Source organism: Tympanuchus pallidicinctus, unplaced genomic scaffold, assembly GCF_026119805.1.
Source record: "Tympanuchus pallidicinctus isolate F22 unplaced genomic scaffold, pur_lepc_1.0 scaffold1, whole genome shotgun sequence".
In the NCBI taxonomy this organism is placed as follows: Eukaryota; Metazoa; Chordata; class Aves; order Galliformes; family Phasianidae; genus Tympanuchus; species Tympanuchus pallidicinctus.
The window spans coordinates 79,947,603-79,973,454 of NW_026294618.1; the positions used below are offsets into that span (position 1 = coordinate 79,947,603).

General features: G+C 41.5%; 1 long non-coding RNA gene across 2 annotated transcripts in view; it reads right to left on the reverse strand.

The window, feature by feature from the left end:
* LOC128087043 (uncharacterized) overlaps positions 1–25,852 on the reverse strand; it is a 63,103-nt gene that overhangs the window by 11,672 nt on the left and 25,579 nt on the right. Inside the window, exons 3-7 of one of the 2 annotated variants that reach the window (XR_008209664.1) lie at positions 24,782–24,912; positions 23,237–23,384; positions 22,028–22,391; positions 21,635–21,778; positions 7,690–7,794 (exon numbers count right to left, since the gene is read on the reverse strand). This is a non-coding gene — a long non-coding RNA (uncharacterized LOC128087043). Of the gene's footprint in view, positions 1–7,689; positions 7,795–21,634; positions 21,779–22,027; positions 23,385–24,781; positions 24,913–25,852 lie in introns of both variants that reach the window. The other variant, XR_008209641.1, reaches the window with a different exon arrangement.

Sequence of the window (25,852 nt, forward strand, 5' to 3'; positions counted from 1 at the left end):
CATTGTGCCCAAGAGATGCCTCCAGAGGAGACCCATGCAGCAGCTCAGGCAGTTTTACCCCAAAACTATTGGAAAACACAGGGTGTCATCCACAATACATTCAGCTGGTGATCAGTTAGCTGATGATCAGATTGGATATGTATGACACCTGCTACAAAAAAAGTAAAATAAAATAAAACAAAACAAAACAAAACAAAGCAAAACAAAACAAAACAAAATAAAATAATAGAAAAGGAAGGAGAATCAAGAGCCTGGGAAGACTGGCTTGTGCCTAGCAAGGTACTTTTTGCTAAAGGAGACTTGTACCTGTTGCCTTCCTACAAGCTGGTGAAGACAGCAGCAAAATGGAAACCCCCTAACCTTAGGATGGTAGTTCAGATCCAGGTCTCCAGAGGGATTTATTTTTTCACTACATCACAGCATGAAGCAGGTTCATGTTTTCCTCCTGATTCTTTTCATACTCATCAGTTCTCCTGTAAAAAGATCTGGCACAACAACCACATGCTGGGGATTTTTAGACAGAGAGACTTCAACTCTTTTGTCACTACCACGTAGATTTACACCACTGCTTTTACTTCTGGTGTTACAGTCAGACTTAGGTATGATATCTGTCACACCGTCCTGAGTCACTGCTCTCTAAGGAAACACAGGAGAAAATACAATTGCTTCCTCCTCTCTTACCAAAGCCTATCCCATGGGAACTGCCACAGTCCCTCCCAGGCTGCTGGTTCGGATAGCTAAAAATCCAAATGCTGGTACATAGATATCACTAATTACTCAGAAGTAGGAAGCAGTTCATAATCCACCAAATAAGTTCTAAAAGATACATACAACTAGTACACTTAACAGTACTTCATTCCTTTCAATGAGATCACCACAGGCAAAAAAAATAAATAAATAAAAATCAACAACCACTAAGATATTTATATTACTGTATATAATTTGAAGCAGTTTTCTGGAAGGAAACAGACAACAATTCACATATGCATTGGTTGCTTTCTCAAAGTCTGTGCAACATCTATGCATTTTAAAGAAATTCAAATGCATTAACAAATTTCAGAAATTGGTTTGATTCTCAATCTTTATTTTAATAAAGCTAACTGATTTCTTAGGCTGCAGTCTCACCAGCTGACACAAACCCAAGGGTCAGAGCTTTGTCAGTGTATTCATGTGCTGGGAAGAACCTTATAGTGATGGAGGAAAAGTGCCTCATCCTGCAAACCAGGACTGGAGCCCAGCACCTGAGTGATATTTGCCTGGTACAGTCATCCATCAAAATAGATGTGAAAACAATGTCCTAAAAATCTGTGACCATAAAAGATTCCATAAGGCTTGTCTGGACAAGTGCTGTTTATTTATAATGGGGAAAAAAAAAAAAAAATCCCTACAAAAACAGTATTCTATCAATGGATCCAATTTCCAAATGTACAACTTCTCCCTCCCTTAACAGTTTTTGTGGTTATTTTTCTTCCATTGGAAAATCAAGGTATTCCTAGTATTCAACAGATTCTCCTTCTATTACCTTTACGTTGTTCTGTAGAAATGTGAGTCTTTGATACTGCAGAACTAACACCTGCTGGAGAAATTCTGATACTGTGTCTTTCTCTCCCTCTGGCCAAGAGGGTATGAGATGCTAATCATCCTTCAAACCTCACAGCATGAAGATGGACTCCTGAGAGTCTATTAATGAAGACCCAGCTGCAGTAAGCTGGACTTGTCGTTTGGACAGATGGTATAAGAATGCCCAAATAATGAACTGGGAAGGGCAGTTGTCCAAGAAAGTACTTCAAGAAACTTCAACTGCACATCTGACTACGTGTAATTTATCAGCCAAAACATGAATCTTTAGTCACGAGCAGAGCTTGGTGAAGATATAAGTCACTTAGATTAGCTTGCCCCTGGGCAGAAAAAGCACATAAGGAAAAGGGTATCAGTAGCAGAGTGACAAATGACGAGCATACAGTAGGTTTCAACAGTCACCTACACCCCCATTAAGTCTGATTCACTGGTACAACACTGTCAGCCTCACCTGTAAGAGACTAGCACTGACATACACAACCAGAGAAAACCTGGCAACCTGGCAAAGACCGCTGGCAAAACCATCCGTGGTAAGATCCAAACTTAAGTATCACACTCATCTAACAGATATTTCAAGGGGAAGAAAAAAAAAGAAAGGAAAAAGTTATGTTAGGGTTGTAATGAGTAAGAGTTGCCTGTATAAGAACAGCTCCTTGTTCCAGGAATTCAGGTAGATGACTCGGCATTTGGCAATTAAACATTAAAAAGTGTTTCACTGAGACAGGCACTGTGCCATCCTATCACTCTGCACAACCACTCTGTTCCCATCTTTATTCACTACTCCATTAGTTTGTGTGTCATTCTCAGATTCTATCAGCAGCAGTTTTATATTTATTTCCAGATCATGGATAGAGAAATTGAAATAACACTGGACACAGGCTATTTTATAAAAACCTTGCTCCCATCACTCAGCATGCTCTCCCTCTTTTGACTCAAGCCAATACGTTGTGCTGGGCTACACATTGCTGAACACATTGCAAAAGCATATTACCTCTCAGCAGTCGCTGTTGATAGCCAAATTTGTAAACAGAAAAAATTGAAGTTGTTCTTTTTAGTAAGCCCTACCTCCTTGAAAGCTATGTTACCTGGTATTAATTGTATTTCTAGCTAGCAGCCAAGTCTCATACTCTCCTGTGCATTATTTTGATAGGCACTGACATCAAGTTGCTCAGCATATAATTATCCTAAAAACCGTCACACTCTTCTGTAATACTGGCAAAACCTAAGACCTTTGTGGTCCTCTGTAGTAACACCAGCAATTCCAGGTTCATTAAAGCCAGACGTTTCCTGAGCCAACTCTCTTAAGACTCTTAGGTTTATGTTATCCTAATAGATGATGTTTAACAGACTCTTTAGTTAACTCTTCATGGAAGTAATGACCCTTATCCAGGTCCATATGCTGTAGCTTTTAAAATACAGAGTAGAAATCATGACATAATGCTCTTGATTCCCTGGCTTCATTATAATATCTTTAATTATTGCTACCTGATAAAGCCAGAGTTCCTACTGTTCCCAAGCCTATGAAAGCCCTCATTGCCTTTACCTATCTTGCATTTCTGCACTGTGTTTTGCTGTCACCCTCTCCAGCGATCCCTTTTCATGCGTGTATTGGACAAGGAGCACAAAGAACATCATAGAATCATAGAATCACAAGGTTGGAAAGGACCTGCAAGATCATCTAGTTGAGTCATCCTGCCATTACCCTTGCTACCACAAGCACTAAACCAGATCTCATAGCTCCTCATCCAGACGCCTCTTGAACACCGCCAGGGATGGCGACTCCACCACCTGCCTGGGCAGCCATTCCAGTGCCTGACCACCCTCTGAGAGAAAAAGTTCTTCCTTATGTCTAACCTAAACCTCCTCTGGTACAACTTGTGGCCATTTCCTCGGGTCCCATAGGAGGATCCAGGTCTCCTAATAACTACCTAGAGATCTGGAGGCTTTCGCATAATTCACGTAAAGGTTAACAGGGCCAAAAGCACTGCCTGCTATTAGGGGAAAACTGCATGAGGAATAAAATTTGTTCCCCTCCTAAAAGTCCCCAGCCTGCTGTACAGTACTCATTTTCCTGACCTTTTTGTGAAAGGGAAGGCAAGAGTTGGCACAGAGCCTATAACAAAGGTAGGGGCAGAAGTCATCATGTCTCTAAACTACTAATTTTGTGTATTTTCCCCATTTTACTCCATCTTTTTTTCCACATTACCTGCCCCATGTTGTCTGCGTTGCCACACACACAACTGAAGTAAAAGCCTCACACTCAGAAAAAATACCTACTATGAGGAGAAGCTTGTTATAGTAATAACACATTCACTGCACACACACCACATTCTAATAACTATGGTTGTGCAGAGAAATCCTCTTAAACCAAAGAAATACCACAACGAATAATGAGAATGTTCAACAAAACTCTCTGAAGCAAACAGGGAATGAAGGGATTGTTTGACCTTTTAATACTGTAAATATATCTGTAGTGCCCAAGGAACGGCTGCATCCCACAGCCTCCTGAACAAACCCTGGCCCTCCTAATAACACTGTTTTCGGGCACATCTCTGAAACAGCTACATGACTCCTCTTAGAAGCAGGGCTATATGGAGCAGCACTTTTCCAAGTGCAGGTTTGTTGGGATTGTTTGTTTTGGTTTGTTTGGGTTTTTTTTGTCCTGCTGGAATTCTTCCCATTGAATAAGCCAGGCCATCACTTTTGGGTGGTGCTCTGTGGAGCCCAAAGTTGGACTCAATGATACTTATGGGACCATTCCAACTTGGAACGTTCTGTTATTCTATGATGAGGTGGAGCACCTATTTCCCTTCTGAGGCTGCCTTTCTTCCCAGCTGCCCGCAGAGGCTGAGCTTCTTCAGAGCTACACCAGCAGTTAGTGTTGAACTCAATAACAGATCAATAGAGTTAGGTAGTAGCAGGATCCCAGCTATCCACATGTGCAGCCAAAGTCTGCTTTGTCAGTCACAACATCCTGAAGAACCAGTTGCAATGAAACACATTCCACCAGACAAGCCATACTCCACTGGGAGAAGCAGGATTAATGGCCTGATCTGAGAGGTCTCACATTCCTGAAGGTGACAGAAGCTGTGAGAGGCAGGAGGAATTTTGATGAGTGCCTGGGGCACTCAGCACCTCCGCTGGCTGACAAGGGAAGCTATCCATGCGGGGGTTTAATCCATGCAGAAGGGGTTGCAGAAAGAAGGCTTCTCATTGTCTGATACTGGGGATGAGCTTGTACACCCCCAGAAGCACTTTCTCTGAGCTTCCGGATGGCAAAAATAGGCATAAAGCATAAAGTTACCTGCTTCATGAAACCATGAACAGGGCAAAGATCATGCAGTTAATTCTGTTCCAGCTATCCCCCAGAGTGCAAGGAAAATAGCAGTGAAGCTGCCTTACTCTGCAGCAGGGCTAATTTGCTGGGTCCAGAAAGATCTATCGGATCTCTGGGAGCTGAGTGTTATCTGCATAGGGCCACACTGTGCCATGAAGACTCACCAGCTTGTTAAGAGGTGTCACTGCACAGACCTGGGTCAGATTTCCAAACAGGTTTGTGAGCCTCTACTCCCAGGTACGAGTACTGATCTGTTTGGCAAATCAGCCCCTAAGCTCTTGAAATCTGCCCTTTCTCATGTTCTTTCAATTACTACCGATCTCATTTAAAAGCCTGGTAGTGCTAAGGGATGGCGTGATCAGCACTGTAATAGGAATAGGTTTTTGGAGTCTGCAGAGCTACCTCTGGTCAGAATATATTACCCGTTCTTCCCTGAAAATAACATTAAGAACGGGAAGAAAATAGAGTTTAGCATGATGCCCACAGAAAACAAAATTGTTTCACTGATCTCTCAGAATTTGCTGTGTTAAGAGGAAAGTCATGACTTGTTCAGACTGATAAAATGCTTTTGAGCAAACATGGCACAGAGAAAATACAGAAATTAAGACATCACTAGGGAAGGGGTAAAATATATTTTGGATGAGACATTACAGAAGAGGAAAGTCCAAAGAAATGCATTATTAAACAGCCTAATTTTCACCTTAGCAAACATCATAAGCCTCAAGGCTTCACCCAGGATCCCACACTGTTTAATTTACTCATGTTTGTGAATGGTCTCAAAAGGGATTCAGCTGAAGTAACAAAAACAGCACCAAACCAATTTTGTAGATGGGTGAGATCAGGAAGATCTTAGACAAAGAGATGACTGGTCAGTGCAAAACAGCAACGCTGAAACACTGGGTGAGAGATGGGAATTTCAGATGCCATCAAAGGGCTGTGCATCATGGTGTATCTGCCTTGGCCTCAGCCCTGCAGCATGCTCCTCCTATACCTGTGAAAAGCATCTCACAATCAGTGCTCCTAAATTGTTGTACAGCTCATCTCCATGGCAGGACATGCCCAGTGTTTCTGGTGCAGAATGCCACCATAGTGCCCCTACAGCAGGGCAACACCTCCCCTGCCCACCTCCCTCTTCCCCATGGCTCACAGTGCGGGTTCATGCTGGAAGGTCCTCCTCTGCATTTCACGCATATACACACAGGTCTCTTGGATGCTCCTTAGCCCCTGTCCCAGCCCAGAGCACCAAGAAGGAGAGAGGAGAAGAAAAGAGGGAATAGGAGGAAAGAGAAAGATTGCAATTTTATAAGAAGGAGAAGAAGAAAGGACATAGAGCAAGGCGGAGGAGTGGTAAACAGATGGGACTAGGGAGAGGATGCTGTACAACAGGTGGTATGGAGATATAACGTAGGTAACACTACGACATAATTCAGGACATCACCATAGATATATTCATATACACTATGTGCACAAATGATAGTGGAGAGCCAAACTGAGTTAGAAATAAATAAAAAAAAAAAAAGTGTTTGAGCTATTCTATGTAAGCACCGCAGACCAAGCTGAACTGACACACATAACATCTCTTCATAGGCTCTAAAGTGTTCCTAAGATGTTCCTTAGAGTTACTGCATGAGATAAATAGGGTTATGACTAGCAAAAAAAAAAAAATCATATTCAAGGAAGATACTAAGAAGGCATTCTAGGAAAAGAGCAGGAGATGAGAAAAACAGACAGGGTTTCAGCTAACAATAGAAGATTTGTAGATAAAGGGGAGCCAAAGGAGATGCCAAACAAAGAGGGAGACTGCAAATGCATTTTCACTGACAATCTTTACATGTCCAAAATGTCTTTGGGGAGGCTGTGCTAACAAACAGGGCAAGGGGAAGGGTTAGGTGTTGGGAGAGAGGCAAGAGCTACTGCTGTAGTTGGATGGGTGCTGGAAAGAGGCTGGCAAGGGACAGACTGCAAAAATAGTTCTGCTGTGAGAACTTGCTCATCCTAACTATGACTAGAAAAGCTGAAACAAAAGCAGCTGAGGTCTGCAGCCTGGATTAAGGTCTGGGGTAGGGTTAGGGTTGGGAGTGGTGCAAAGCCTCTCTCTGTTTCTAAGTTAACAAAGTGATGCTAAGGCTGCAGAAAGAACATATCCCTGAGACGTTTTTTTCCACACTGTGATGGAAGAAATGTGTCATCTTTAGAGTATACTGTTTATTCCCATTCCTTTCTTCAAAAGGTTTGTAACAGGGACACACAGCAAATAATCACAGGGAAATAACCACAGATATAAAGGAACATTAAATACTTTCTGCAAAGAGGCATTTAAACCTATGTATGCATTGCTGTAGCAGACCAAGGACATAGAAAGATTCAAAATGAAAATGTATTTGTGTGGGAATAACATTAGTTTCCAGAGTCATGGGAGTTAATGATAACACCAATTTTCAGAGTGTATTAAATACTGTACTGCAAGGTTTAATCCAAGCTCAAACTATTTAGGGATCAGGATGAGATCTAATGGGGCTTGAGAACAAGGCTGAAAGGATTGATTACCCTGCATCTGCCTGCTGTGAGGTTCTTACATCTTCCTCTGAAGCAGGTGGTGCCGTCCAGGGTCAGAGGCAGGATGCAGGACTGGAAGGCACCCTGGATTAGCTTGTTTGTTCTCCCTCTGCCTGGGCTGTGAGCTATGCAAAGGTTTTATGCCTGTAATCCACAGCTCTCCTTGAGGAGCACAGAGGGCCTCTGAAATGCTAAACAATCCGGGGAAAGAAGCTTACCTGAAGCTATGAGTAAACCCAGCAGTCAAACCTCTGGCACAGATTTTGGCTTCTTCCTCTTCTATTTAGCTCAAGGTTTGAACGTCTTTGTTTTCAGCCCTGTATCTGAAAGATAAAGGAATTAGCGGGATTTCTTTAATCTTTGTGTTCTCCCAGATAAGTGTATTAAAGGAATTCTGTAGGCTACGGAAATATTTATTTTGAATTAAAATTAAAGCTGCACCATGCTGTGTTTTATTGTATGCCAGTGTAGGACACAGCTGAGTCATGCAGTCTCCTATACCCTGGCTGCAGCAACATCATTCCTCTTGCCCAGACCCAGATAAAGGAAATAAAAATGCTTTCTGTTCAGCAAAATCCAGTTTATATCTGTTGTGGCAAAGAAAACACGAGGTCCAAGAAGTCTCCTTAAATTTGTATTTTTGTTTTCAAAATCTCATGGGGAAATTGATTTTGGCTTTCAAACAGCAAAGAACCAGAAGTGTAACCTAGGGCACTGTGGAGCCACATGCCCAGTTATTGACAGAGGAGAGCAATAATTATATTTCTCTGTAAACTTCTTATAGAGAACATAAAAATATCTCAATTGTTTTTATCCATGTTCTTTAGCTATGGTTTCCTCCGATTTAACTGGAGGGGAAGTTGCTGTTACCTTCTACGTAAAATAAAGAAGAAAATAGAAGAGGTGATGGTTTAAATTCAATTAGGAGACAGATTCTTCCTCTCTGCAATCAGAGCTGGTGCTAGTGTCTGCAACTTCCACAGAATCACAGAACAGCCCAGGTTAGAAAAGGCCTCAGAAGTTCATCGTATCAAAACTTTTGCAGAAAAAGCGAGCTTGGATGAGATCATTTCCTTCAAAGAACATAGTGCTCAGAAAAGATCTAGCCCACAACGTGCTCTAAACCTCAGAAGCAAAGATTTGTGAATGGATTGGATGCATTTCTCAGGGACGAGGCTCCTGTTCAGAGGGACAAAGGGGAATGCGGGAGCTCTTCCTGAGCACAGTTGCCCAATGAACAGCATAACTCCAGCACCAGCTAAACTACTTACTTACACCCAAGCAACACTATCATAGCTTTCAGTAGACCTCCTTTATTCCTAGCCCAGGCTCATCTGGTCAACGCTCAGAGAAATGCATTTCCATTAAATCTTTCTCACAAGAACGGCATTCAAGTACAGCACCCTGATATTGACTCAGGTCCTTTTGCACAATATCTCTACTCTCTTTATGCCTCAGTTTCTCCTACCCCATTTGTTTTTCCTCTCTCTTCCTTCTGCCTTCAGTAAGCTCTCTGGATTCAAGCACTTACCTCAGGCCAATTTTTTTTTTTTTATTATTTCAAAGCTGGATTACTGCGTTAACTCCCTCTTCCCATTTTTCTACCACTTATCTCAATGCTATCTGACTGTGAGGATGTAACACAGCAACAAAGAAACAGGAAAAAGACAAGGGATTAAAGTATAAATGGACCTAAATACTTAATAGCTGCAAGGAAGAAAAGTGTGACCTACATTAATCAGAGGCAAAATAACAATAGGCTTCAGCTGGTTGTGTACCCACCTTTTTTTTTTTTTTCTTCCTCTAAGAGGCCACATAGCAAGAAAAATGCTTGAATGTTTCATTTGAATTTGAATTCAGACATAATTTGGAACTTTTCTACACTTTGGAAACAATCTGACAGCATTTGAGGTAAAAAAAAAAAAAAAAAAAGTAGAATTCAGTTATCACTTTTATGAGGACTGGCCTTTCACGTAGGAGACAGCAAAGAGTTGCAGATTTAATCCTTCTCTGTGAAAATTACTGGGATTTCTGTTTAAGTCCACTATGAGAACCTTTGTTGCCAGTTCTTGCAGCTTTCCCCATGTGCCTCTCAAACTGCAGCTTAAAGCTTCAAGCTCTGCAGTCAAGAGATGGTATGAGTCTTTTCTTCCATGTAAGAGAGGCTCAGAAATCAGGGAAAACAACAACAAAAAACCCCAAAACCCTCTTTCATCTTTTTTGACTTCCAGTTCTTAAGACCACAGGCCAAAGGGATGGCACACCAAATTTCATCTTGACACACAAAGCTACTGTAAGTATTCAGATCTCAAGGATGTTGGCTGCATCCTCGCATTTCCCATTGCAGCTCCTTCTGGGAAGAAAGAGAAAACACAGATGTCCAGTGCAGAGAGCTGGGCATGTGCCATCCATTCCCTTATGGAAAGACTCTCTCTGCTGATGCTTCTTGCCCAGCCCAAAACAGTGCATCTTTTAGGGTCCCTAAGCCTGAAGCAGTGAACAGTTGGAATAACGCATTGATATCTTTAGCCTAAACCGTTTTTGCTTCCCCCTTGGAAACATTATGACTTAACTCGCTGACTGTACTCTTGCCCCAGCAGCCTCTCAAGCACTGAGCTGGATTGGGTTTCCTTTAACAAATCAGCCTCCTAGCTCCCATTTTAACATTAATTGATTGGAGATGCTTTTAACTGTTCCTTCTGGGTGTATTAATTTTTTACAGATTGAATTTGGTTTGATGAGGCAGGAAACATGAAACTATTCCTGGCATCTCCTGCATACTCAGAATAGCCACTCTAATGCATTCAGAGAAGCAAACAGCAGCAGGGTGGTAACAGAGCAGGGAGGGGAGCGAGGTAGGGGGGTTAGGTAGTCACCTATCCATTTCCAAAAGACATCAGTAAGTGATTGCTTACCCGTGTCATTTTTTATATTAAACATTTTCCCAGCAATGCAGGTATTTCGATCAGGCTGGGGCTGCTGACATTAACAGATATTAAATACACTCAGGAGAAATATGATCAAATGTTTGAAGTGTCTAGTAAATGTGCTGTTAGCTGCCCTCCCAGGGAGGCTTAGTGCAAGCTATTGTGTTTTGCTGAGAGAGAGAAAGGCTGGAATATTAGACAAGGAATCCAAAGGCAATTTTATCAGCAGTGTTATGCAGCTCTGGAACACATTGCTAAAGGACTGGAAGCTTTTCTATTACAGCCATCAAATTACTTGCTATTCTTAAACATTGAAATGCCATTTTGCATTTTAAACCCTTCCAGTTGGCACCTGTAAAGAATTACCATGCCCAGCAACAACAAAACCTCCTTATTCTGATTCTATGACAAGGCTCTGGGTAGGGCTGGACTTTAACACCCTATTAGACCAGGCAATGGCTTCATCCTCCCCAGACAGGAATGGAAGATACACTTGGCCTAGCTTTGCTCTCTTGTAACTGCTCAGTAAAGCACATTTAGCCCATGGATAAGGTTGAAAAATTCCATTCGTACCCAGATTTCCTGAATCATCCAATAGGCCTTTTCCATTTTAGAGAGCTTTCATTTCTTCCTCCAACAAAATTAGCTATCACTTCACTTCCAGAGATGTCATACCACCAAGCCCCATTGTCACAGCTCAACTGTTCTTCACCTGGAGCAGAGTAAATATCAGATGGGAGAGCAATTCGCAGAGGAGAACAGGGGTTGGTCACACTGAAAATTATGTGAAAGATCATCAGGAAAAAAGGACTGTGAGCACAACCTCTCTGAACGTATCTCACTATATTGTGGCTATTTTTCTTCTACTCTTCAGATTTTGGTTTCATGAGAAGGAGCTTTAGGTTGCTCTTTCCTTTCAGCAAACTGGAGATGCCATAGCTGAAACCAAACAAAAGTAAAAGGCCACTTTCTTTGGTGAAAGGCCATGTTCCCCAGGTGAAAAATGGTTGTGGCTTACTGAACAGATGCCATTTATTACTATTAAATATGATGTATATTAGTGACATACACAGTATTTTTCTACCCTGGAAGAATCATCATTCCTTTAAAACTTTTCAGTATACGAGAATCCATTAACTCAAATACAGCTGTGTTTCAAACAGACAGAGCATATCAGAACCCTCCTCTCCAGCCAAAAAGGGCTTTCATTTCAATTCAGTAAAATTAAAGTATCGACTTTTTTTTTTTAGTAAAGAAATTGAGTGACATGTTTCTAGTATGATACATTCACAACTTACCATAGGTAAGCACCCTGATCCCAGGAGTATTCCTGAGACCCAGTGCTATATATTTAAACACTCTTGCACATCATTTGACTACAGCCTGAACTCATGCTGCATACAAATGCTAGCCACCCTTCTAGCAGGCAATGTTAGCGACCTGCTGGAAAGGACTTGGACAATCCCATCTGCATAGTCCCTTATGTGATGCTGTCACAAGGCAAAAGAGATACAGGAGGACAGCAGGACCACAATGGGTTCTCCAGGACTACTCACCCTTTAGCACACATGTCATGTTGCCTTTTCCCTCACTCCTACAGACCCGGAATAAACAGGAGTTACCTCAGGAGTACTCCAAGGTAACAATTCAATTGACTAAACAGTCAAGATTTCCATCAAGCTTCCATCAGGGTTTTGAAACAAGTCACTAATCAGCCATGATGGTCAAAAAGTAATCGGCCAATGCGCTGCAGAAGATTTTAGTCTACTGTTGAAGCACAGAGTGTCAACTGCTGCTGGCCTCAGTGAACCAGAGGTGTCATCTAGCAAAGCAAGCCCTAGGCCCTCCTCTTTGTTAGAGTATCATGGTTATTTTAAATTCGAAGTTGCTATCTTTTTCCGCCCTTCTTTTTCTATTGCTAAAAATGGTTTTATGGCAGATCTTGATGGATATGAATTGTCTGCCATATGTTGTTTCCTTTCCTGACTGTTATCTCCATATGTCAAATGTACTTGCATCTGATGATCTTTGTACAAACGATAGCAAAACAAACAGACAAGAAGAGGCCAGACTGGAGGGGAAGCAGAATCCCAATCAGAGAGCTGAAATACCAGCAGACAGCAGAGAATGAATGGTTTACATGCTGTCACTCAAACACAGTGATGAGCTACTCCTTCCAGGCATTTTTGCGTGTTAGCTGCTCTCTCTGCCTGCTGAGAAGGAATTTGTATGAGGGGGAATTCCCCAGGGATCTACCATCCTGAAAAGGACATACACAGTCTAGAAAGAGACCTTCTAAATAAGGGCTGTTTTGCCTACAGCTAAATGAGTGCCAAGCTTTTTAAAAAGTGTTGTTTTGGTTTTTTTTCCTTGTAAATTGGGTAAATTATGAGAATCACCCCAAGTGCCTTCAACCTACAAGAGAGTTGATTTCATAAGACCCTTAGACATTTAAGAAAATTGGTTCCCATCTCTATTACAGTGATTGCCTTTCTCTTTCATTTTCTCCTTACTTGCTTCACATTTTTCTCAGTCTCTTTGGGGCTTCTTTCGTATTCAAAGAGATCCAAAATTGTAGAATATTTAGAAAGCAGAGATTCATAAATATCTGATAATCCAAGGTCACTTTTTCTGTATTGGCTCCAGTTTTGTATTTTCAAACTAGACACAGCAATTGCTGCTCACACTTCAGGCTGCTCCCTCCAGCATCTGTGAACATGGGAGCACGTGGTGGGGCCAAAGGCTCTTTTTCAAGTCTGTTGGAAGGAGGTTGTTCCCAGGAAGGCTGGTGACAATGAGGACAGGTGAAGCCATTCTCTACTAAATTCTCACCTACCAGGAGAAAACTTACTCTGATGCAATGAAGATCCCAAGTCACACTATGCAGCCCACACAATAGTATATCCTTGGAAAAGAAACATCTTTCAGGTGAGAAGTAAATCTGCAGCCCAACCTCCTCATCCTCTGTCCCCTTCTGTATAAGAGCAAAGCTCAGTGCCATTGATCCTAGCTGAATTCACTAGTGAAGTTCTTCATTACTGGCAAAGATGAATCTGCACAGTTCCTGAGAATGAACTCACCAGCAACGTAAATATTAAAACATCACATATTTAGTAATATAGTTTCTTGCTTTCTCAGTTTCTCCTTCTCTGAATTCGTCCTTCTTCCATCCTATGTCCAAGAAAAAAAGCACTTTTCTTCCTTCCATTCATAGCCCTGCTAAACTGCTCAAAAAATGAAGCAAAGCATTGCAGCAGAGATCTCTGCAAGGTTAAAGAAGACACCTTTTACTTTAACAAATGATGGTCTCTATCTGCTTAGTATCCCTCTCATGTGTCTGTAACAGATACAGGCAGAATTGATTATCTTTACTTCAGGTGTACTAATTAAAGCCCTTCTCTGATGTAGTAGTACTACTAAAATTTCCACTTGGGTCATCTGTGTTCTTCTGTAGATCTTATTATCTTCTCTACACTCAAAAAATATATATTTAAGGGGATGCATTTTTTTAGATCACTCAGAGAAGAAATAAAAGGAGCTCACGAGTCAAAATAATCAAAACAGAAAATAAGTTCCAAGATTTAGAAAAATTCAGGTATTTCAAAAGCCAATCTAATCTGTGCACAAGGTCAAAGTCAGCTTCAGAAGTAGACTATGTCACTCAGGCCTCATCTACAAGAGTTCTGAAAGCCTCCACAGATGGAGATGCCCCGGCTTCTCTGTACACATGTTCCAGCAAGGCAAAACACTGAAAGTGGGCTGGGTGTTAACAGTACTTGCTTGGAGCTCAGCATTTACCCAAGGAAACTGAGGCCTGCAAAGAAGCCAGTAATGTGTTATTTCAAGCCCTTGTTCAACTGCAGAATGCTCAGGATGACAGCTCCAGGGAATTATTAGTCAGCCAGTACCAGCATTTGGTGAGCAGTACTGGGAGAAAAAGATCTTTAACAAAATTTGCATTGTGAATCTGACACTTCCCAGAGCATCCCTCACTGGGGACTGGACATGCTGCATCTCAAAGCCAAGAGGATTTGGGGATTTCTTTATTCCCATATCCCTGATGCAATGGAATTTTCTCTTACTCTTACAGCATCACACACACTCACTTTGCCAATGAAAACACCTGAAGATTTCCCAGCATCTCCCTCGTTATCTTATCAGGATTTTACTGAGAAGTTCAGGGCCACAATACAACCAAGGAGGCAGTCAGCTTCCATACGAAGAACATCAGCCACTCTCTGTGGAAGGCAAGGAGAGAGGGCACAGCCTGCAGCAGACCTTTAAATACCCAGGGAAAACAGGAATTTTTCTAAGAAGCTGCAGTGCATGTGTTTTCTTTGTCAATGCAGTAACCCCTGAGATAACAAAGAGTTTGTTGTTTTCTAATGAAATCAAACTTTAGCTGCTGGCTTAGACCAACACTACAGCAGTCTGCTTCAACTGGCAATGAACAGTACTACAGAATGCACATTTAGAATATTTTTTTAAAATGAACGTGATTCACTCTTTTGATCTAACTGAAACAATGACTCGAGCCAGAGTGATTAGTCAGAATAGCACCCTTGCACACACTGGAGTTTTCTTTTGCCTTAGTAACTCTAGTACCAACCAAGCCTAAGATTCCAGGTTTCAGCAGTAACACTCTCACTTTTTAAAATTCAAATCTTCTAGGTCACTTGATCATTAGACACAAAAGTGCTCTGCTCAGAAATGCAGTATAAATAAATAAATGGTAATGCAAGCAATTCAATTTCAGCTCAAGAAAAATGAATCTGAAGAGAAAGTCTTTCAGCTTTCCAAGACTCTTGTCTTCTGCCCATGCTTTAACAACTGCAGTTAAAGAAACAAATAGCTTAGCAGAAGACATTGGGATAAGGGAAGGACTGAGGGGAAGCAATCCATTTTGGGGAGCTATGACCATTTCAGCATTAGCACTGAAAGAAAACAGCAATTTCAAACCCTCTTCCACCACACCTCCAGTTGCAAGAAGCCTGTCTGTTAAGATTTATGTAGTAAATAACTCCTAGTTTTGTCTCTTGTACATCTCTGACCATTAAGAACCAGTGTTATTGCCCTTGGGGAGCACTTAATGTCTCCATCTATTTTAATTTCATATCATTTTGCACTGGTTCTTTAGAAATGCAATTGTATGCATTGCTTTGTTTCAGTCAATATCACCTAGACAGCTTGAAGTCAGTGCACAAACTCCTTAAAGATAATAATGCCCTGAGATGAGAAGAAAATATTTCACTGCTTCATACACTTGAATAGGAAGGAATTGAAAGGCTCTCTACCAACAGCAGACAAGCTCACCAGTTAATGTTATATTTTAAGAGTCTAATTCTATGTTGTTGTCTCTTGTAGTTCAGTACAATTTTTCCTGACATACAGTGTACTCAAAGCAGCTAGTGCAATCGTTGCTATTTAGATGATGCTCTTTAATTAACATAAGATTTAGCATTACAGACAGCATGTATGTAGAACTCATAGAAAATCAGAGCGCGTGATCTTCTGCAATCCCTGAAACAATAAGCCTATTTGCAACTGGCAAATAATAGAAATCATAAAGCCTCCCTAATTAGTGCATTCAGTTTTGGTGCCATCTAAAGACTGAAGCACGTAAGTCTCCTCGTTTAGACTTAATTCCACAAGACAGAGAGAAATCACAGTGGTGCACAATGCAGAATCAGAAAAGATGAGGGAGGAGGAACTTGACCAGCAAAATGGCCATTACAATGGTGATTAAGTCTAATGACAAGATGTCACAATACTTGAATTGTCCAGAGTGAATGGGGTGTGTGTGTGTGTATGTGAGTGCATGGAGATAGGAAAAAAAAAAAAAAAGGTAGACAGCCAAATCTCAGGGGAGTAAAGCAAATCATTTATTGTACATAACTTCCTGAATTAGGTTTATCTCTTAGTCTATTTATTCTTTATGAAGTGTGTGTTCGCTGATTTGAGATTTTTTTTTAATTAATTCATCATTTGAAATTGTATCTGTAAACCTTTTAATTAATTCAAATGATTCGTAGTTCATTCACAAACTGTTGCAAGAATTCTGTAGCTGAAATTGTGCTGGCTTCATTTAGATTTCTAAAGGTCTTAATATTCTTGTCCACCCCTAATTCCTGCCCCTTGTTATCTGTGAATGCAGGCTTTCAAAGTCTAATTCTACTACAAATTCAAAATTCATACTCTTTAGAATATTCACACAGCAGTAAAAGTGGTTGGTAAAATATATCCAAGGAAATTCTTCTCTTCACCAAGCTTTCTTCACATGTGCTCCTGGGAACTGTTGCTTCCAGCTTTCCTCAGGAGAACATGGGAAGAACAATGACAACTAAGTCCTGTACAGAGGAAGAGCTCTCAAACAGCACAGCTAAGGACTAGGGAAATCAAAATGAAGAGTACACTTGGGAGGAGAGCAAATGTTTGAGCTTTCAGTGAGTGATGTCTCTGGAAATCGGAGACATTTAGATGGGAGACAGATAGATGTTTTAGATACCCAAAGAGACATTCCACAGCAAAGACAATCTCAGTAAACTGATTTGAAACTACAAAAGTTGACCAGAAGTTGATTAAAAGGATCCCTTAAATTGTTGATTTTGCTCCTGCAGTAATGACTGGACTCATAGTGATACAACTACCTTGAGATTAGTTTGTACATTTCTCTCGTACGAGAGAAGGATGATCAGATCCTATTCACCCAAAGCAATAAATCTCTGGATGATATTCTATCTGGGATAATTACATCAATAGAGATACTTCAGCAAGTGGCCAGAACTCTGCTGATGTTGAGGTTTTTTTTAACTGATACTGAAGGAGACCAAAATAACTGCCTGCATGTATCTGAAGATCATTTATAGCATAGTTGAAAAGGGACAGTATAAAAGGTACCTAAATATAATATATGTGTGTTGTGTTAAGCCAAATAAGTTGATGAATCCAGTTGTGACCCAACGAGGACTCATGCGTGCCATATGTTCTAGAAGCTTTACGGATGAGCTCCCTGACTCAGCTGCTTAGATGGGCTGTAAAACTACAGTATGAAAATCCTACAGAGGCTATGTAAAATGAGGTATTGGGAAAGAAAGAGCTTCTAACAATATGAGATCTACCAAGGGACAGAATCACAAAAGAAGGAGTAGGGACCACATTTTTTGAGATACAGGCACTGAGTTTGATAGCTGCTCTGCACAGAGGTGCCTGGAAGGATGCTGAGCTGGTCTTTTCCATGTACAGCTGTGATTTTGTTTCTAGCAGCCGGCATGAATGAAAAATAAACTTGTTTTTCCTCAGAGTGAAGCAATTAACCATTTCAAATTCCTTCTCTATGGTAACATTAGGGATTCCCAGTGAATAGGTGGGATGTATTTCCCCACCTGTCAGTGTCCCTTCATTAGGCACTGCCTCCAATGCTGGCCATCTAGTTTTGGTACTTATTGCTCAACTGCTCCTTGTCAATTATAAACGTAAATCCTTTGCTGCTGCAGCTGGATACATCAGATATCAGGCTGGACTCTCAATATGAGAGCTAACACATGGAGGCATGACTGACAACAGGCAAAAATTTGAATTAATTGAGATTCCCTTCCTCATTTGGAAACAACTCAGTAAAAATATAAACCTTGTCATATTGAAGGATGGCTTAATACTGCACTCCTAAATGAGACATGACTGAGTCTTAATCCCTCTGAGTGAAACTTGACTAGTTCCTATTAATAGTTCATTATTATCTCTGATTGTTTCCCCCCACTTCAAATCCTTTGTGTATCATTTACACGGGATTTGGAGAGACTTTTTCCCATTTTAATAACACTCACACACATCAGCTAAGTCAGTACTGTTTCAAACTCAGCCTCCCTCTTCTGCAGTGATCAAAATTAAATGCCAGCTGATCCCCAGGGAGGCTACAGGCTGAGCCAGGCACAGCAAGCTCCTCTAGTAGATACTGATGCTTTCAGTGAACCCACTCACTACTTATTTATGAGTTTAGTAGTAGTTCAACACTGCGTTTTTACACAAATCACAGGATTCCAGCCCAGCATCTTGAGCTGAGACAGTTTCTCTAAACTCTCAGACTCATCCTCAGATTGCCTCCACCCAAATTTGCTATTTCTCAGTGCAAAGCTCTGCTAGTGTGTATTTCTGCTTACTGACAGAAGAGATGAGGGCAAAAATCTCTCTTTATTTTACCTTCCTAAAGAACTGCCTTCTGGCTGCCTCTGCTAGGAGGAACTGAAAGAAAAAAATGAATTAACATCCCTAATACCCACTACCAAAACTATGTGGGATAATTAACCACAGCTGATCAGGGCTCATCCAATAAAGCTCTGGGGGCTGTTAGCACCAGCTGTGTCTTTGTGCAGGTGAAGTCTTTCTTCCTAGGGGCTAACACAGACCACACTCATTTTCCTAAGGATGATGACCCAGGTCACCAAAAGATTCAAGAACCTGTGATTTCAGGAACTTTAAACTTGTACTGGCAGGCAGTGTGTACTTGTCCCTCCGAGGACACAAGAGGGAGATCACCTCACTTGTAGAAGGAGGAAATGCGCTCATTCCAAGGGTTCTTCTTTATAGCTTGAGCCCAGCCCCTGTGCTGCTATAACAAAGAGCGATCACCATGAAAGCAGTTCTTAGGGGAGGGAACACTGTTGTCAGCACTGCCATCACCCAGAACGCTATCAGCTAGTCAGGAGAAAAATCTAATGGGACAAGAGAATAACCAAAACCCTTAGTTCCCTTTTGGGTATGAAGTGAATTGGTTGTAGAGGATATTTAATGTTAAGTGCGTCATTTGCTGTCCATTTTGTGCTGCAGTTACAGGTGATCACAGGACACCTGAAAGTTATTGAGGAAATAAACTGGCAATGCTATAATTCCCATGAGCCCAGCATTTAAAAAAAATAATTTTATTTCCAGTTTGCAAGTGAGCAAGACAGCAGGTAGTGCGGTTTTTAGCGTTCTGATTTTGTGCCAGCTTTATAGGGTGAGGATTATGCCCAGATTCAGTGATCCTGTTTTCAGACAAGAGGCAGAAGAGCCAAGGTAATGTGCTGCCCTGTTTTAGCATTTGCTAGTAACATTCTCTGATTGGGACTACTGTGGTATTCGAGCTAGTCTTACTTTGCACCTTGCACAGGCATTCATGCCTGAACAAAGAACATACAAAATGCTGCTCTCCAGATTTGGCAGCACGTTTTAAGCATTTGGCACCACCATACATTTCAGCATAAAGTGAAAGAAAACAAAGAATCCAATCCCATTCACTTCAAAAAGAGGAAATAAATAAATAAATAAGTGAAAAGAGTATTTTGCACTTACCTAATGGCAAAATTTGCCAGGTCTGACAAGTCCCTTTTTTTAATGTCCCTGTCAAGCCTGCTTTTAAAACAGGAAGAATGGCAGCTGAGGGCAACTAATAGCTTACGGGGTCAATCTCAGTATTAGGATTTGAATAGAGAAATGAAAGAGGTCTAAAGGGAATGAAATCTCCGGCCACAGAACTATGATCCTTTTGGGAATTATTCCCATGGGGCCACTTAGCAACAGGCCACCATCCAAGCAAAGAGCCTCATGAGCAGAGGAAAAACTTTCTTCTTTCTATTTTGCCCTCTCTGCTGAAGATTCTGTTTCAGACTCATTCCCTGGGGAGTCCGTGCCTCATCAAGAAGAAATAAAGCTGGCCCATCTAAGAGTGATTGTGTCTCCTGCTCTGCAAAGGCACACATTTCTCTTATCCTCAGGAAGAAAATTGTCTCATTTTATATTCAGAATCAAATGTACTGAAATTATAAGCGGTGGAATAATTGCGTTCAACACGACACACTGCATCTGACCTTAATAAGGCAGCCTGGTGGCCTTAACGGTTATGGGACTGGCTGCTTCTATTCGTAGACCTGGGGATCATTTCTGTATTCTCCCCGCAGTAAAAATAAGTTATCTGCTTCTTGCATTATGTGCGTGTGCTCCATATGACCCTGGGGGCTCCGGCAATAACTCGTTACATCCTGCTGCAACTCAGAGTTTATTTGGTCACTGCCACTGACATAGAAACAAAGAAAGTAAACATTTACCTAGAGAGAGGAATAGACACGGATGTGGAGTCACTATTAACCTTAATTTTTTGAGCCGAGTTTTAGCAACTCTGGAAGAAACTTTAGCTTTTCTGACACAATGAAGTTACCCTGAGTATTGGTGAGTCCAATGCAGGAAGGACATGCTTCTTTTATAAAGGCATTTGGATAAAAATCTGACACAAACCAAAATCTGTTAGCAGCCCTCACTTCTGACCTTCAGGTCACACTGCTACTCAGATTCTGCCCCCACACATCTCTGCTGATGCTTGTTGGTCATAACCTACACCCTCCACTATTAGAGCACCGAGCTAACCGTGCCATCCAGAAAGCAAAATTTTCTGATGGGATAACTGTATCACAAACCCATCACACAAGTTAGAGTTATTAGTCTTTGCTTGGAAATGTCCCTCCACTTTGATGATGGAAATCCACAGGATGGGAGGGGGTGATCAGCCCCATTCAGGACATACCCTTGGGAGCCTCCAGATATGGATATCCCTCTTTTCCTTGAGGATCAGTTAATCAAAAGCACTGAGATAAGAGATGAAAAGAAACATCCCACCTTTCTGCTGAGTAACAGCAGCAGCTGGAGAGAAATGTGTGGATATAACTGAGATCTAACAACTGTGTGCAAATTCTATTCTCCAGAGAAGTGCAAACATGAAAGTTGGGTGAGTACTTTGCCTCCCTTCCCTGGAAGAGGATGAAATAAGGTTTCTGCATTTAAATATCCAATATTAAGTTATAACAGTGCTTTCTTTCAGGACTTGTGCATCCTTATTTGTTCTAGTTCAGCTTTCTCCATAATCTTGGGTTTCTTCAAACCAAAGGCAATGGCACACACTTTAACCCCTTGCACTGCTGTTCCTTAAGCATTAAAGAGACTTTCCAGTATTTCCTTCACAGGGATTTTGGAAAGATAGTGCTCCAAATGCTTGGAAAGATGTTCAGGGGCTGTGGACATAGACGTTGTACAATATATTGACATGAAAAAATAACTGATATGTGTCTTTATCAGAAAATAGCAAGGAAATCACAAATAGACCAGGAGACTTGAAGAAAAGGTATCTGCCTTATTTTCCCAGGTCTTTCCTTGGTCTGCTAGGTGAACCTGTCCATTTCCCCAGTTACGATATGGGAACAGTAATACTTACCTCACAAGTCCAGAAATCGGGAGAACTGAATTCACCTGCAGAATGCTTCATGATTTTCATCACAGATTGTGTCTGAGAATTAGTAATGCCCTTGTCCTCATGCAACCCTGATGCAGCTGTTTCTGAGTCTCTCACATTCCAGAGCTAAAGCAAAGAAAGCAGAAGTCATTATTGCTTTAACTACCCCTGTGCAGACCTGATGCACTCTCTGAAACACGTCTTGGATGACACAACAGGTTGTAGCCCATGTGTTGAGGGCAATCACACAATGTCTCTGTAGCTACATTAAGCCACAGCACGTAGCACGAAGCCCCATCCTTGTTCAATGAGCTTTGCAAAACAAATCATAAGCAAAACCAAAGGCTTTAAGAGAAACTGAAAACTCCATCTTACCTTTGTGCCCCTGAGCTGCCTCCACTGGCTCACCATGCAGAGGTGAGCCCCTGAGCTGCCTTGGAGAACATGGCAGCATAGCAGACACCTTGTAGCAGTTTGTCACTCTGTTGAACATCAGGGACATCCGTTCACTTCTCTGCAGAATGCCTCTGGCAGGAACTTTCCAAGCTGAAGCATGTCCTTTGTCTCTGAGGAAGATCCATAATCTGAAGACAGAGAAGATCTCCAAATGGCAGGAACTGGTCAGTGTCACTTAGCAGTGACAGGGTTTTTGCTCTTGGTGTTACGTAGCATGGTTGCATCATTTATGGTCCATAGCCTACTCTACATCTCCCTCTTTGCAGTGCCACCGTGGAAATGTCTGTGTAAATATGAATTTCAATAGCCATTATAGTGCCAGCAGTAGCAATCCGCATTTGGTACCTCAGAGCCTGCTGATCTGTCATAGTCATAAGGCTACTTATCTCCTGCTCTTTTCAAATACCTCAGCAGTGGATACAAAAGGGAAATGGCAGAAGCTATTCTTATGTGGAGTCTGAGAGGGTTTTTTCCTCTTTTCCTTTTTTTTAATTTCCTTTATGCTCTACCGTTGCTACATTACTAAATGTCACATTCAAAACTGATGACAAAGTTTGATGAGAGATAAGGGATAACAATCTTCCCAATTTCTGCTCATGTAAGACTCCTGGCCTAGAAGAGCAGTTAGTTGCAGGATGAGGTTGTGAGGGTACGGAGCTTTCTTGTCTGCTTGCTAATCAAAGCACCATGGTCTGAAAGCTTTAAAAGATTTAGTTCAGATCACCTTTGTGCTCATTTTTAGCTCCGCTATCTATTTGGTAGTGAATCCTCAGCTCCAGTCTACAGATGTTGAGTTACTAAAGGATGGTGGGAGAGGAGAGCTTGTACACCGTGGACACAGGCATTGTTCATAAGACAAAGAGAGGTAAGGTTTCAGAGGGAGTTCCAGTGAGGATAACAAGAATGAAATCTGTAATATTTATTGCCCTCACCCACTCTTCCCTCTGCTAGCCTATTCATCACAAAGTGTTGGTGAAAATTGCTGGTTCTCTGACCATAGTGGAAAAAGATTTCAGAAACATAAGGTAAGAGCACCAACACAAACAGCAACCTTTGCAACTTTCTGCTTGGAGCTGCAGGAACACGTCAGCACTGGATACCACCTTCAAACTTTTGATGCTCCTTTACCTTAGAAATAAATTTGTCTTTCTTCACTTGCATGTTTTTTTTTCTAATTGTCACGAAGGTAAATGGATCCTTTCACCACCAGCTGACAAGACTGACTACTTGTACAGCTGTGATTGGAAATCTCCAGGACTTCATTGCTTGGAATTTGCTGTGGCAGAGAAAAAGAAGGGGTCAAGGCCAGTCAGTTGGTAGTGCAGCAGCAGGCAGCCTTCCTGCCCTGCCTGATATAAACAAGACATTGCTCAAATGCTCCCATTTTCTCTACTTCTCACAGTGTTACACATCATTGAAAATCTTCCTCATTCTGCAGCTTTTGCTGGAAGGTTCAGTCTTAGAAATAAATCCTAGATTAGCAAAACAGGAAGCTTTTCAAGCACTGATTGCTAGAGGCTGGGGAGGAGAACCAGGCAAGGCATGGACAGTCTGTTCTGACATTTACACTGACGCATTCACCACTGCCACTCTGCTACCAGCTGCTGGGCTGAGTGGACTTGTGATCTGATGCAGTGTGGCTGTCTCCTCTGCTCCTCTTTATGGAAGGGGTCAATAAGTAAATTTATCTGTTAAAAGTTAATAGCTTGAAATTTCATTCCAATTTCCCTTGCCAAGACAGCTAATGATAAATTTAGCTTTTAAGAAAGAGAGCAGACATATAAACCTCTCCTAATCAGAGGAATGGCAAGGCACACTGTTGCTTCCACTTAATCCAATCTGCAAATCTAAACTAATACTCTGCCTTTCACAAGTGAGGGTCCATATGGACCAATATATTCACAGACCTTCAATGTTTTTCATATTTTTAAAATGTCCTTCACTGCTGTCACCTCTGCAATCCTTCCAATAGCATCAGCAGTGGCAGGGCTATCATGGACCAGCAGTGCTGTTGATGTCCTATTACCACACTGTTCAGGCCCTCACAAATCAATTTTGGGTGATATTGCAGTGCAAATGTCAGCAGCCAGGGCTGTAGTGTTGGGAAGCTTTAGAGAGAAAGCATGGGTTTCTGCTGAACTGGACTAATATTTTACATCAGGGATAATAAACAACAGGATCATAGAATCATAATCATTAAGGTTAGAAAAAACCTCTAAGATCATCTGGTCCAACCACCACCCATCCCCACCATGCCCACTGACCATGTCCCTCCGTACCACATCCACACATTGAACAACTTCAGGAACGGTGACTGCACCACCTTCCCAGGCAGCATGTTCCAATGCCTCACCACTTACTTTCTGAGAAGAAATTCTTCCTAATATCCAAATTGAACCTACTCCAGTGCAACTTGAGGCTATCACCTTTCATTCTATCATTAGTTAAGTGGGACAAGAGGTCAACCCAGTCCTTGCCACATCCTCCTCTCAGAGCTCATGCTCCAGACCCTTCCTTCCTCTTTATCTTCTGCCCCAGGTGCAAGAATATTCAGTAAAGGATGAGACAGGGATCCTTGACATGTATCTCTAATTCCTATTGAATTTTTTTCAGGCAAAGCCATATATAACAATAGTCAGGACAAAATAAAAGCCAAGAACAAGGCCTAAAAACCTCAGATATTCAGGTTTTCTTGATATTGATTATCTTGATTCAGTGCTTTTCTTCCTACTCAAATCTGACAATAGCATTGCAGAGAGAAACAACTCCAAGGTTTCTGAGAAAACAGGACAAGTGCTGTATGCCTGGGGGAAAAAAAAGAAGAAAAAAAAAGACCAAGAGCAAAGAAATAAGGTTGAATCAGAATTTGGCTTTCTTCAAACATACCCACTCTCCTCCCATTGCTCCACTGAGCTGGAAGCTTACAGCATCATCTGGTTGTGGAAAGGTGAAGGCTATTTGCACCCTGCATATTCTGTGCTCAATCATTGCGATTGCATGAGCAATCACCAGCTTAGGACAAAGTCTGATACTGTCTCCATTGAGTTGGCCTCTTTGTATGTGCTGGAAGAAGTGTCATTTTGGTCCCTTTCCACACACATTCACATGCAAGGCACACTGTGACTTTGCTGCCATTTGCCTTTCCTGCCCCACAGGGACAGACTTTCGGGAGGAAGTGGGAAAGTGCCGACGGCACTTTAGAACATGTTTAATTTGCCTTTTGTATGACTGCTGCCAGAAGCTGAGGAGCATTTCACCTCAGAGTTTGTCTCAGAAGGCCAGAAAATCCATTTGGTTTAAGATTTTCCACAAGCCTGTCATTGTGGGTACAGTTTATCCAAAGGAGAGATCAATCATTGAATCATAGAATCACTTGAGTTGGACGGGATCCTTACAGGTCATCTAGTCCAACTGCTGTAATGAACAGGGATGAGATGTTCTTCTTTGGTTTGGGGCAGCCACATAAAAGCAAGACAAGCTTTTATAGAAAACAGGAATTAGAGTGAATGAGCCCAGATTTGCATTCAAACTTAAGCTGCCATCATCAAAACGAGAGAAATTCAAGGTGATCTTTTCAGCATGTTTCCTGTTGGCAGTTTACATGCATAAGTGTAATTCTGTGGTGCATGTATAGATTTGTATATATCTGCTGATTATTTATGTGAATTCTGGCGTATGTGTTTACGCGTATTCTCGAGGCTTACTCCTATCCATTAAGCAATACTAAGTAGGTTAGTTAACCTA